Source organism: Triplophysa dalaica, chromosome 4 (genome assembly GCF_015846415.1).
Source record: "Triplophysa dalaica isolate WHDGS20190420 chromosome 4, ASM1584641v1, whole genome shotgun sequence".
NCBI lineage: Eukaryota > Metazoa > Chordata > Actinopteri > Cypriniformes > Nemacheilidae > Triplophysa > Triplophysa dalaica.
The window spans coordinates 5,490,690-5,500,454 of record NC_079545.1 but is presented as its reverse complement, the minus strand read 5'-3'; the positions used below and the strand labels follow the sequence as shown (position 1 = coordinate 5,500,454).

Below are 9,765 nucleotides of genomic sequence, written 5' to 3'. Positions count from 1 at the left end.
TTGTACATATAACTATGAATTTACAGAAGTTGAATGATTTAATAAAAATCTAATTTATCTAGGCTATATGATGTATATGACTTATTTTCTGCAGTGTTATAATCGTTTTGTCACATGCATCTTACTTCAGAACACATTTATCAACTCAATAAAGTAGTTTAGATTACCTTTTGATTGGAGCTTTTTGTAGCTTAAACATAAAATGTATGTATAAAAAGTTATGTAACCTGAAAATGGTAACTTTTCCGATATTTACTCATTTATATCTTAACTTTAAATCTTGATATATAAAAAAGGTTTACATTCATGTTATAAAATACCAATATCGGACATGTCAAATGTCAGCAATAAGACTGTGTTGCAATAAACGCACCACGCCCCCTGCGCCCCCCTCCCCTCCCCTATAGCTGGTTGTCAGTCTGCTCGCTTCCCGAACCTTCTCCATCCTCCACAATCATTAAAAAACTATTGCGACATTGTATTAGCAATTTGTAAATGGATAATATATTATATACATTAACTGGATGAATATTTTCGTTTTACTTCATAAATCATATCTTTGTGAGCCATTCCCCTTGTGGAAATTAAGTGTAATAAAATGTTTTCAAAAATGATGATTATGGGCAGACTACTGTAAAACCCGAAAACAGTTTTGTGCTTACTGTGGTTTTTACTACAAATAGTTAAACTGATGTAAATCAGTAAATCAGTTACTAATTGTAAATCAGTTAAATTTCATAAAGTTATTTGGACATATTGAATAGATCTCTTTTGGAGTACCATATAAATTTTATGAATGTTGTAATAATATGGTACCATTCTATCTATTAATACCATAATATTACGTTTCATAACATTAAAAGGCTAAATCATATAAATTAAAAACTGTATTACAGTAGCAGGCTTCTTCATGCTGGGCTGCAGGTAAGTGAGGTTTGACAATCTCTCCCCCTGTTGGTGCTTTGGCAGTACAGTTAATATAAAAAAAGAAAACCTGGACACATCCATTCTTTCATGCTGTTCAAGTCAACACCTGTATGACTCTCTCTACTGTGGAATGCAAAAGAAGATATTTTAAGAAATGTCTCAGTGGTCAGTGATAAAAGATAAAAGATGATACATTAGGATAGAACGAAATGCAATTCAGTTATTAAGTATATAAATATTACAACATTTAAAATATTTCTTGAATTTGGATCATGCTGATTTTGATTTGATGTAGTGTTATTAAACTAACTACTTAAAAATTCATCAAGTTAGGTAAGTTAGTAAAAATTCAGCATCCTTAGATGTTTTTGTAAGCTTCCTACAAGCTTTTAAAACAAGTGATTATGCTTAAATTTTCATTTTACTTGTATGAAAAAGTGAGAATTCTCAAAGTGTATGTCTACAAATAATGCAATCATTATCAATTTTCCAACATTTTATTCAATCCATTTCATTTATATTCAAGAGTTATTATTTTACACTGAATTGGTCCTCTTTTTCAGGAAAACCAATAATACATTACTTGTTTTAACCTCTCTTCCTTTGCTTTTAATTCCTAGCAAACAAAGTGACGTCACAAGAAACCTTCATTACATACATTTTTTATGTAAATACTGCACATAGTTTTCTTCAGTTCTGCGGGACTGCACTTTTCCATGTGACACGAGTTTCTTTACATCATTAAACCGGTTGGTCTAGCCTCAGTTAGCCTTGTTGTGTTTTATTCCAGGAAATACTTTGAGCTCTATCAAAGTATCCCAAACCGGTTCTGCTGTATCAAAGCTTGTCATCACCTACTCAAGTTGAAAGAATTTGTCGTCACTGAGTCACCTTGATGGAAACTAGGCGTAGGACTACTTAATTCAAGGACATTGTGATAAAGAACATACATCATTTTAAAACCAAACATTACTCATGCCTAACATCTAGAGGTTTAAACCAATTCACTTTTCAATCTCAGGTTCGCAAAACTGCGTATGAGCAATCCTGCAAAATATTGCTTATCATTAATTGTGTATTAATCATCAATCCACACTATAAATATGTTATTTTATGTAAAGATCCAGTAAAGTTGCATTTATGTTTTTTATTTTGTCGAAGCAATAACGGTCCAGGTTCCTGGGTATCAGCTGTTTGTTAAGAACAACCAGAAAAGCTTGTTACGTAGAAACTTGAATGGCACAAGTCATTCTTCTGGAAAAGTTGAAAGTGTCCCTTTGTGGTCTTTGTAAAACAATGTGGTTTCCAGTTTCACAGTCCTGCATCACACAGTGTTGTGGGTTGTGTTCCACAGTCCTGATCACTTTGATCAATAGAAACTTGAACGAGCCCATCGAGATATAATATAAAAAACAATCTCAGGTAGGCCAAATTGTCACAATCATATAGAGCGGTGTCATTGTAAAACTTATCGGTGCACAAAGGAACGGCTTGTTAGGTGGATCAACAAAAGAAATGCAGAAATGAATTGAACTGTGTCAATTTAACAAAAGCAATCTTTGACAAATTAATCCAAAATTACCGTTAAAGGTTTCATTCTTTTTGTGCAATCCTTACAGTAGCAGTCTGGTCATTTAAGCACTGTGATGTTTAGCTTCACAACAACACAGTTTGACAGGGTTTGGGAGTTCTAGACAAATTCCTCCTCATCCTGTTCCCTCCGTTTTGTAAACCCATAATTCTTTGCACCGGGAAGCACGTCTCATTTCTTCATTCGACAGCGGCAGCAACAAGCGTAGCAGCGTCCTACCTGCTCTGTATCATCCCTCACGGTGTAACCTGTCTGGATGCTGTAAGGAGGAGGGTTCTGGCTCCCGTTCTTGACCTCCCCGTACACCGGCACGTTTGAGGGGTTGTTCTCTCCTGCCGTTTTAAAGCTGCTGTAAGGGTTCGTGGCAGAGGTACGGTTATAGGAGCTCTCTAAGGCCATGGGATTTATGATGATGGTGCTGGAGTCACCCCGCAGCTTGGCACGGGGGATGGCGACGTCTCCATAAGGGTTTTCAAGAGAGATGTTCATGGTGTTAAGTTTAGGTGAAAAGTCAAAAATGAAGAGGCTTCCACCAGCTATTGAATGAGTTTAAAGCTCTGGTTTCAGTCAGTGGATTTGGAATATTACTGAATTTCCTAAAAAAAATCTTGAATATCCCTAGAAAGAAAAGGAAACAAATATGTAATGGAGCGATGGCTTGATAAGGCATTATACAATACATTATTTTACATTTATTACTTATTTCTAAAACATGGAAGAGTAAAATTATGTAAAGTACACTGACAGTTAAACGAAGACACATCTGCTCCTTTTTTAAGCTATAACATGTACTGCCGACTCAACCTACATTTGAAGAGTTCATTTACAAAAACAAATAGCATTGTTTTTTCAAAAATCATGGTTTTTGTGCATTCCAAGTTATATCACTCAACTGCTGTTGGGTTGTTTTGATTAAGTAACAATAACCACAAAAAAATACAGCTAACACAATAAAAACATGATAACATAAAGAAAACCTAATATTTGAACTCCTCATTTTTTATTGTATTGTTTTTAAGCAACTTTTAAAACGTTGTTATGTTTTAACATACACGAAATGTCTCTTGTCATCTATTTTTAGTTCGTTTTTTCCCAATCAAAATACTTAAAAATTGTTGAAGCACACACACACACTTTGGGTTTCTGTATTTTGGGGCCATTCCATATATAAACACATAACTTTTTTCTAATCCCAGCCCTAAACACAACCTTCAAACAAAGATTTGACGATTCTGTAACGTAAAAAAAACTATTTAGTATGATTTATAAGCTGTTAACCTCATGTGGAACAAAAATGTCCCCACAAAGTCAAGCTACAAGGGACATTGCTCCCCACAATGTAAGTTTACCAGGACTACATACACACAGCGAATTTTCTCTTATGCCATTGAGGCTGTAATACAAATAAAACGCTTACCGGTAGGGGCCCAGAGGTGTTTTTTTCTGCTTTTAGTCCTGAAAGAGCCTCACACTGTTGCCTCTTGTGAGTATCTTCTTCCGTCTATCTGAAAGAAGGTGACATAGCCCTGAGCCTCCTGGTAAGAGGGAGGAGCCGATCGACCGTGAGTCTTATTTAAACATGCCACTCAATGTGTATGTAACCCCACCCTTGGGAATTCAAGTGTGTGGGGGTAGGACATAAGAGTCAGTTCAGGTAATCTCTGTTATTATAGAACAATACTTTATTAAAAAGATACTTTCGAAAGATACTTACACGCAGAAGAAAACTATAGCATGATAGGCTACTTATTTCATCAAACATTTCAAAAGTACCAGACTACACCTCCCATCTAGAGTTTGTTCCTATGAATTGTTTACCCCAGTTACACATTAACAGAGTTGAAGAAAAACTCATTTTAAGCATTGCCACATATACGGCTGAGTTTAGGGTGTATTTTATTGAAGTGCATGGCAATTATATTGAGAGAGACAATTCAAAGCTATTCTAGCGTCATCAAATGCCAGAGTTCTCAGACATTGCGTGGAGATGTTGACATGACATAATAAGGTGCGGAAGCACTTTATTTTCAAAGGATTCGTTTGACACGGCTAAAACAAATATTATGGTTTGTTTTAGATGTTATGCAATGTGTATACAGGATTTAAGGTTCATAAACGCTGTATTTTCCACATACCGTGCATGTTTGTATGTCATATTTGCCCCGCCTCTCGGAAACGCGCAGATTTTTTCCAAAGCTCATCGCTCTGAAAAGCAAGGTGTGCTATGAGTGGCCAGTACACCAGTGCGTAAGGATTGGTGGAATACGGAAAGCGTGTGACGGAAACGTAACGCCTCTTACCATATTTGGAACATCAGGTTCCAAAGCAATTGTACTTACAGGTACGCCCATCTTACTTGCGTATACATTTGAGTGGTCTTAGTAAAAAATCATTCCACGAACTGACGAAGATTTAATTGTATACTGTACAATGGGATTCCAAAGTCACTTGTGAAAATTATTTTTTGCTTCCTTTCTTTCTTTTTTATTTAATGCAATTTTCATGACAATATAATTACCAGCCAAACAATCTGATTCAGAATTTATTCATTTTTACTTTGTCCCAATTTAATAAACCTGGACTGCACAAGTTTGTGAAAACATGGTATTTGACGTTCTAAAACGACACATTTAGTAACATTTGTTAAAGGGAAAAAGTGTATTTAAATAAAATGGATTTTGAGACACAGAACTTGATCAGGTTTTAAAGAAATCCATGTTCAAAAGAGCCTCTTGTCTGCTTCAGTTGAAACAAAGAAATACATATTTGATCTCACTCTTAAAACCATTTGGTTATTTTGCTGGTTCAACTGGAACTCTGCATCCCACAAACGCTGGCAAATTTGAACCCTATTCTTAAAAGGAAGTCAACTTTCCACACAACCGTGTCATTTAAAAGAAACTATAGCTAAACATGCATACAATTTCCTCTTTCATAAAATGTCTTTCCTGTTTGGTCACAATTTATATGCATGTTGTTATGTTCTCATGGAATGATGTAAGAAGCTGATAGACCTCAAATCCAGTGCAGAACATACTGGTTATGACACATTCTTCTTGAGCCCAGAGAATGGGACCATTGCTGATTGTTTGGATTGCAGAAGGAGTTTTAAGGTAGATCTGAAATGGATTTTTAAGGGATGACAACTAAACTGAATCAACATCTACTCATGCACACATTAACACACACAAAGCACACAAAATCTAGATTATTTTTTACTCTTTACATTTCCCACCTATAGATTACTGAAATATAAAGTTTTATAACCAAGTGACAGGCAGGCTGTGCATGATTACGTTCTGTTTTCAGAGGATAAATAGGTTTGAGAGCCACATAACTCGGAGGTAGCCTAGTAACAGCATATGCAAACATGAGTCACAAAAGACTAATAGTGGCTGAACAAAACAATTGAATGATGAAAAGCTTCCTCCATCACTTCATGGTGTGTCTGTATTTAATGGTCCTCATAGAAGAAAACAAGAGAGAAATGTGGAAAATCAAAACAAAACCGATAATTATGTGAGAAAAGAAGATTCAATGCATTCGGTGCCTACCTTTGTAGTGTAGAATATTTATATGCAATTTATCTGCTGTGGTTGCTTACTGTGTCAATTCCCAAGTAACAATGCTATTCTGGTATTTAAATATGGTTAGGTCCTTCCTCCAATAAAAGCACTTTTGTCCCCATGCAGTTAACATCATTTTAAGGGATTTAAGGTATCAATCACTCTTAACCTTGCTTTGTGTAATTTTTTTAGGATCTATTCACAGAAATGCAATACATTACATAATACTACATGTCTTCTGAGGAGTAAAGACATTACATAATGAGCGTCATGTTTTCATTACCTTAGAATGAGGAAATGAGCTATGTATCTATACACCGTGGGTCCCCTTGCATGGAATTGTTTCTACAGTAGCCCTAAACGGACAAACTGCTCTACAGTGCATATCGTAAATACGTTATCTACTACAGCAAAGAAGCGAATATGTAACAACATCTTAGTCCTGATTCAGCCGTCGTAGTGCTTCGAAAGGGAGGGGTGAAGTGAGCCATTGATTGCAATTCCCAACCTCACCTCTAGATGCCGCTAGATTTCATACAGTGGACCTTCAATTTGAATATTTATATATAAACCTCTAATCTAAATATGAGCACTTTTAACATCCTTAGTTCATGTTCAACAAAAGTCACCATCCAGTCATGTGATTCTGTGGAAACTGTTGTGGTATTTGATTTAAATCATGTGGCCGTGACCTTAAAAGACTGACATCAGCTTATCACAGACTTCATGATCAAACATTCAAGTGAATGAATCGCATTCCACACTTTGTCAATCTTTTCTCTATGTTTCCCAGGTTTGGGTGTGACTATTTTACAAACAGCTGTTAGTAATAACGTTCAAATCAACAAGTTAAAAGAAAACGTAATGCTTATTGTTACTGTGAGTCAAACATTTTATCAAAAACAAGCACTTTAGCACATGTCGTGTTACATAATGATTGAATGTCTCGAATGACTCAGTGAACAACTAACTGAAAGAGACCATGTCACTTATCTTTTGGGAATAGAGACTGAGATAGAAATAAAGCAAACTTTTTTTAACCATTAGAGAGTACACAATAGTATTGTACAATGTTTTTCACCCTATTGTACACCTAACTTTCTGCAGTCTGAAAATTCTTTCAAATAAAACATTAAAATGCAGGCTTCTTAAGTGTACCAAATATTTATTGCCACTAATAGCTGGAATGTTTTATTCAGAATCATAAGGTAAAAAATATTATTAAGAAAATATTATTCAATTAATACAAATTTATTTTATTTTCGCCTAACTGCGCACAACATGATAGGTAAAGGTTGGCAGAATTTTATGCGAACATTCCCTGCTTTGTGTTTCTATCTCTGTGTACTCCCTCTGAAAGCCTTTTTGAGTTTTGGACACACCCGAAATTGACCTTATGCAAATGAGCAGCAATGTGAGGCTTAGTCAGCCAATGAGGTATCAAATATGAGGCTCATGTGATCCGCCTCCTATATAAATACAGCAGTGGAATAGAAACACCTTGGCGACCTCCAGCAATTAAATTTATGTCAGTGTGGAATCTGCTTGTATAGAAAAAATGCTGAAAATAACAAATTTGAAACCAAAACTTTTATATTTACTTTTTCTGACATTTACTAAAAAGCACATTTTAGTAGTAGTTGTCACTTATCATATTGTTCATACATATTAAAAACAAATAAAATACAAAAGTCAATATTTGGAGTAGCCAAAGGCCCCTGAGGACTGGGTGGAGACATTAGCATTCTGGATTGAGTTTCAGATACTACAGATTACTTTGTGCACAACTCCCGGTTGTTCAAAGAGTCTCTTATTCTCCTATTAAAAAAGACAGACAGCCCCTACCAGTAGGCCTACAGCTATTACAATAATCAGTAGAAATTTACAAAGCAGGTTATCATATTTCTGTGTTCACAATGTCGTGGGATCTGCATGTGTCATCATTTTCTACTGCAACACAAACCTGCAAATGTGAGCGATAAACAGTGCACAGGAAAGTTGAGAAACTGCATGGTGTCCTCCAGGGTGAGTTCTCATGTACGGACACAGATACAGGTAGGATGAGTGACGTTAGTTGCCCTCATTTTGCCAGAAGGGAGACACTGTGAACGAGGAATTATTTTTCTACATTGCCAACGTGTGAAATAAGAGCAGCAAATATGCTGCACCAAAGCAAAACACAAAAGGAATACTGCTGTTCTTAACTGAATATTTCACTTCACTTGTCTCTGCCCTGTTTTGGTAACAAGACAATCTACAACTGTCAATGCACAATAAGATAAAGTTTCACCATTTGTCAGACAGTAAAGCAAAAACATTTTTGTGAATTATTACTCCAAGTTAATAATGGCAAAAATGTTTGTTCTTTGCTGCCACCTCGTGGCAGCTAATTTTGCAGCAATTTACTGCATAATTAAACAGAATTTACAGTGTAACAACAATAATGTACCTCCACAGAACATATTTGTAGTTTAAGGGGAACAATATGCAAAGATTGGGGAATAAAAAAATGTAAAACAAAGGGGTAACTATTTTAATATACTGTGGAATGCATGACCTGGAATATGCTATACAACCATCTTAGCGTGAACATCACATGTAATCATATACCCATAAATAAGCTATTGTGGACATTAAGTACAGGGTTGTTATTTTATTATCATAGCAAACATGAAATCAGGGGAAATGATGTGTTAAGTTTTTGCACAAGCAAAACAGCACAAACGAAGCACACTGTGACTGGTGTTATTTTAAACAGATTCCAAATAACATTTTAAACCTTTTTCAAGGGGAAGTGTATCTAGAGTTCTGCCCAAATTCATTCCAAACCCAAGGACAATGAAATGAAAAGAAATGCATGTTTAATGTTTTCTTTCTATCTTTGTTTCAAGCCCCATGGAAATTATTTTAAGCGATAAATACATTTATTGTGAGCTTATTCAACAAATAAAAAACATATGAAAATCTCATCTTTTGGCAAGCCATGTATTTGTGTGAGAATGAGTAGAGTTCGTAGATAAATGCTTCAGTGCTTTAACATCGTAAAGATTCTCATGCCAATCAAGATTCTGGAATCTTGAATCTTGGACTGACTCTTTGGTAGGTGCACCTTTTAAAGTCAAAATGTTCAATCTGTTATCGTAGAATATGTGAATGTGTATGACTTAAATAATATATTTTGGCATTTTTTTAAGTAGTAATAAGTAATGATGCATTAGTTTACCGTTGTATGGCACTTTTTAGGAAAAGTCTGCTTTACCACACCATTACATAGAAACCAAAAATAATAATAAAATCAATAAAAAATCCCTTGTCAATCAATAAAAGTATGCACGGCTATATTTCGGTCTTCCATACTTATCCTTGACCTGCACCTTAAGGGCTTGTGTTTGCCTTGATACATTTAAAAGTACATATATAATTAAACATATACACTATATATAGTAAAAAATATTATGTGTGTGATCTAGTGTATGTAACTAAAGCTATAAGTGGGGTGCTAACCAAGAGGACCCAACACTCAAGGTTACGTTACATAGTGAATATGGTCAAGGCGAAAGGGGTGTTAACTCAAGCAACACTTTTAGCCATTAAGAAATATTCATAATATATTTCCTCTTTAACTTTTGCAAAGCTGCATAAATTGTTGACCAATCAACAGCAAGTACCCATTTTACTGTG

At 35.2% G+C, this 9,765-nt stretch overlaps 1 long non-coding RNA gene across 1 annotated transcript; it reads right to left on the bottom strand.

Annotated features, from left to right (window-relative positions):
* Positions 1-1,405: 1,405 nt before the first annotated feature.
* LOC130419505 (uncharacterized) lies at positions 1,406-4,056 on the bottom strand. Its single transcript, XR_008906508.1, has 2 exons — positions 3,936-4,056; positions 1,406-3,136 (listed from the first exon to the last, which is right to left on the bottom strand). It is a non-coding gene; the product is annotated as an uncharacterized LOC130419505 (long non-coding RNA).
* Positions 4,057-9,765: the final 5,709 nt, after the last annotated feature.